We start from the raw sequence: 5,197 nt of genomic DNA, 5'->3' as shown, positions 1-5,197 counted from the left end.
CTTATAGGATGGCGTTTGTGGACCCTGTGCTAATAACACCAGTAGACTGTTAAAGATGAGCTTGGCCACTTCTTATGTTTCCCATTATATCAAAGTTATAATTGCTAAAAGCTACAGAGCTACTGCTACTGAGTGCTAATTGCTAAGCATTATTGCTGCTGAGTGCTGATTGGTTAGCATTACTGCTGCTGAGTGCTGATTGGTTGGCATTACTGCTGCTGAGTGGTGATTGGTTAGCATTACTGCTGCTGAGTGCTGATTGGTTGGCATTACTGCTGCTGAGTGCTGATTGGTTGGCAATTACTGCTGCTGAGTGCTGATTGGTTGGCAATACTGCTGCTGAGATCTGATTGGTTAGTATTGCTGGTACTGAGTGCTGATTGGTTGGCATTACTGCTGCTGAGTGGTGATTGGTTAGCATTACTGCTGCTGAGTGCTGATTGGTTAGCATTACTGCTGCTGAGTGCTGATTGGTTGGCATTACTGCTGCTGAGTGCTGATTGGTTAGCATTACTGCTGCTGAGTGCTGATTGGTTAGCATTACTGCTGCTGAGTGCTGATTGGTTAGCATTACTGCTGCTGAGTGCTGATTGGTTAGCATTACTGCTGCTGAGTGCTGATTGTTTGGCAATTACTGCTGCTGAGTGCTGATTGGTTGGCAATACTGCTGCTGAGTGCCGATTGGTTGGCAATACTGCTGCAGAGATCTGATTGGTTAGTATTGCTGGTACTGCCTGCTAATTGGTTGGCATTACAGTAACAAGTGCATTTTTGCTGTATAAAAAAAGAATAAACATTTACAAACTATGCACAAAAGTTTCATAGGAACCTTCAGATACCAGCTTGTCTATAGTGCCCAGCTGCTCCTCTGACACAGTGAATCCGTCACTGTTTTCAGTGCATCAGTGTTGCAGAGCTCAGCTTCTTATCCTGTGGAAAAACTGCACCTTTCCTGACCTGGCAGGCCTGCTGAGAGCCACACGTCCAACACAGCCTAAATGTGTTGACAGGACGGTTTGGAGACTCCTCTGGCCAGCCAGGTCAGCTGAATGAGTGAGAGAGAAGTTATGCATGATATGTGACTAATGAATTACAGTATCCATCAAAAGTTTGGACACATGCCGAAGCAGCACTGCTGTGTCTGATCCACTCAGACCAGAGCAACACACACCACCACCACTTTTTCTACTGAAAGCAAACAAATCATGAACCTCCATTCTTCTTGCGGAATGGCCACCAGGGGGCCTGCAGAGAGAGGTTAAAGTTTTATTTCTGTGTACTGTATTCTCCATACTCCTAAGCCAGGGGTCAGCAGCATTTGGCTCTCTTACTGTCCTGTCGTGGCTCCACAGCTGAATCAGATCAGTAGGTAATAATAAAATCATCCTCCTCTACAGTAAAATAAAGCTCTGCTGATCCTTCAACTCAGTTTAACAGTAAATGGTCTTAAACGCTGGAGTTAATGTAGAACTGCTGATTCACCCTTTAACCCTGAAGATCAGCGCAGACGGCTGGTCACCATAGCAACACAGACAACAGTCTCGCCCAGCTAGTAGCTACGAAACGGCAAAGAGAAAGAATTAAATTGAACATTGATAATAAACTCTGGCGCCTCAAGTGGTCAGAATCCCCACACAGCAGGTGCTATTTGGGTGCTGGGTCATCCTCACCACTGCAGTAACACTGACATGGTGGTGTGTTAGTGTGTGTTGTGCTGGTACGAGTGCATCAGACATTTTACAAGAAGCTGTTCTACTTTTGAGGAAAAGTTTCCTGCCAGAGATGAGAGAAAAGCAGATAAAGCTGAGCTAAAGCTTAAAGCAGAGCGAAGTGAGTCTGCATTTGTATTTATATTACATTTGTTAGTCTATTCCAGTACATCAGTACATACTGAGACATGTTTACAGCCAAGAAGGTAAAATGGACGTTAATTATTGAGGCTCCCAAGGTGGTGATCTTTATTGAAAGATCAAAATGGCTTAACATCTGGTTTGCAATCACTGGCCCAAGCCAAGGACCTCTTTATGTTTAAGAGCCTGGTGGGTGATGAAGGTCCATGCGGAGCGGTTCTTTCTTTATCAAGGTTCCTCTGAGTGAGAGTGAAGGCTGGGTTGGATTTACTTGATTTAAATGATTGAGATTCATTGCTCATCATCATGTTCCAGTCTCTGATCAGACATGTCATCACTCTATCGCCTTCTCCTCCATTTCTGTGCTGATGGTGTGCATGCAGAGCAGCTAATCTCCCACAATCCTCCACTATGCCACCCCGCATAGCTCTGCGCCCAAATGCCTGCCAAGGCAGCCCTGCTGCTTCCAGAGAAAACAAAACAGTTCTCTACTGTTCCTCACGAAGAGAACATCGCCCATTAGTGCAGAGCTGGGCTTTAAAAATGTTCACCCTGAGCTGATTTTAGATCTCAGACAGCCGGAGCTCTTTATGCTGTATTTACCTTAATGAGTCACTAATGAGTCATTTTCAACTGCACTAAAACCTCTGCAAGTTTGAACCATCTGCTTTTCTGACATGCAAATCAACGTTTTATATTTAAGGACTGAAATGACAAGTTTTCTTGTATTTCACTTACACTTGACTAACGTGTCTTTATCCCTTAAACTGGCTGTTTTTGTCACCTGGGCCTTTTAGATCGATATACACTATTGTCAAAAGTTTGCGCTCACCCATCCAAATCATTGAATTCAGCCGTTCAAATCACTTCCACGGCCACAGGTGTATAAAGCCGAGCCCCTAGGCCTGCAGACTGCTTCTACAGACATTAGTGAAAGAATGGGTCGCTCTCAGGAGCTCAGTGAATTCCAGTGTGGTGCCGTGATCGGACGCCACCTGTGCAGCAAGTCCAGTCGTGAAATTTCCTCACTACTAAATATTCCACAGTCTACTGTCAGTGGGATTATAACAAAGTGGAAGCGATTGGGAACGACAGCAGCTCAGCCACGAAGTGGTCGGCCACGTAAAATGACAGAGCGGTCAGCGGATGCTGAGGGGCATAGTGCGCAGAGGTCACCGACTTTCTGCAGAGTCAATCACTACAGACCTCCAAACTTCATGTGGCCTTCAGATCAGCTCAAGAACAGCGTAGAGAGCTTCATGGAATGGGTTTCCATGGCCGAGCAGCTGCATCCAAGCCTTACATCACCAAGCGCAATGCAAAGCGTGGAATGCAGTGGTGTAAAGCGCCGCCACTGGACTCTAGAGCAGTGGAGACGTGTTCTCTGGAGTGACCAATCACGCTTCTCCGTCTGGAAATCTGATGGATGAGTCTGGGTTTGGGGGTTACCAGGAGACGGTACTTGTCTGACTGCATTGTACCAAGTGTAAAGTTTGGTGGAGGGGGGATCATGGTGTGGGGGTGTTTTTCAGGAGTTGGGCTCGGCCCCTTAGTTCAGAACAAAACTTAATACCTCTGGTTTTGTCGTTTTTTGCTTTTTAACATTATTTGAAAACACCTGCTGACCGTGGACCGTGAATGGACATACAGAAATGGTACAAAATGACTTGAAATAAAATATTTTTACATTAACTTCCATGATGGATGGATGGATGGATGGATGGATGTTAGACAGACAGACAGATAGACAGACAGACAGACAGACAGACAGATAGACAGATAGACTGATAGACTGACACATCCCAAAACTTAACCCTAATCCTCATATGTTGATTTCATCTAAAAAAGGACCACTCAGAATTGATATATAATCAATAATGTGATAACTTAGATTACTTAAAATGTTAATCTAATCTGCTTTCATGGCACCATTTCTAATAGAACTGGTTTATTTGGTTCCATACTGGTAAACAGCCATGTCCTGAACATCTGGAGATAAGTCTCTAATAAATTCCCCTTCTGCTTCATTCTCTTCCTCAAAAGCACAAAACTATTGTTATCAGTCATAGTGACTCAACTACTTCTCAGTGACGGGTATTAGATCAGATTACATAATCTAGATTAGTCCATCACAGGGTTCCTGCTACTGGTAACACTCAATACTGCTGCAAATAAATACTTATTATGTTATAAGCAGGTCTTTTATCATCAGAGGTGGGTAGTAACACTTGCTCAGCTGCATGTACTTAAGAAACATTCTGATGGATTTGCAGCTCCTTGTATCTACAATTATTGCCCATTTGATTTTCTCCACTGACCATATAGAAGCACTCTTACGGACTGTAGTCCATAGGTTTATCTGCACACTTTGTCACCCTGTTCTTCAGTGGTCAGAATCCCCACAGAGCAGGTGCTATTTGCGTGGTGGGTCATCCTCAGCACTGCAGTAACACTGACGTGGTGGTGGTATGTTAGTGTGTGTTGTACTGGTACGAGTGGATCAGACACAGCAGTGCTGCTGGACTGAGAATAGTCCACCAACCAAAAATATCCAGCCAACAGCGTCTTGTGGGCAGCGTCCTGTGACCACCGATGAAGGACTAGAGGATGACCAACACAAACTGTGCAGCAGCAGTCGAGCTGTCGTCTCTGACTTTACATCTACAAGGTGGACCGACGAGGTGGGAGTGTCTAGAGTGGACAGTGAGTGGACACAGTGTTTAAAACCTCCAGCAGCACTGCTGTGTCTGATCCACTCAGACCAGCACAGCACACACTAACACACCACCACCACCACGTCAGTGTTACAGCAGTGCTCAGAATGATCCACCACCCAAATAGCACCTGCTCTGTGAGGGTCCATGGGGGTCCTGACCACTGAAGAACAGGGTAACAGAGTATCAGAGAAACAGATGGACTACAGTCTGTAACTGTCCAAGTGCTCCTATATAGTTGGTGTAGCTGATATGATGGACAGTGAGTGCTGATACAGGGTCGGTGTATCTAGTGTAAATTCTAACGCAGGATCAGGCTTTTCGTACTTGCTTTCCAATGAAAGCAGTCGGAATGGCTCTAAAGACACTCCCATTTTGCTCCTGTTTACAGTAAATAGGAAATAACTTCAGCTTCCTGCAACAGGAGAGTAAAGCCGGTATAACTGGCAGGAAACTGGCCACCATTACAATGAAATACATCATTATACACTGTGTTTTACAGTATTTGTCAAAATATCGCTGCTGTCAGGATGAAAACCTTATATCTTCATTTTTGCCAGTTTTCAGTTTTTGCCATAATTTGAAAATACCTGTTCCCCTTTATATTGTGTTTAAATTTCATAAGGATTGGAC

This window comes from Pygocentrus nattereri, chromosome 10, assembly GCF_015220715.1.
Source record: "Pygocentrus nattereri isolate fPygNat1 chromosome 10, fPygNat1.pri, whole genome shotgun sequence".
Lineage (NCBI taxonomy): Eukaryota > Metazoa > Chordata > Actinopteri > Characiformes > Serrasalmidae > Pygocentrus > Pygocentrus nattereri.
This window is presented reverse-complemented; position numbering follows the sequence as displayed.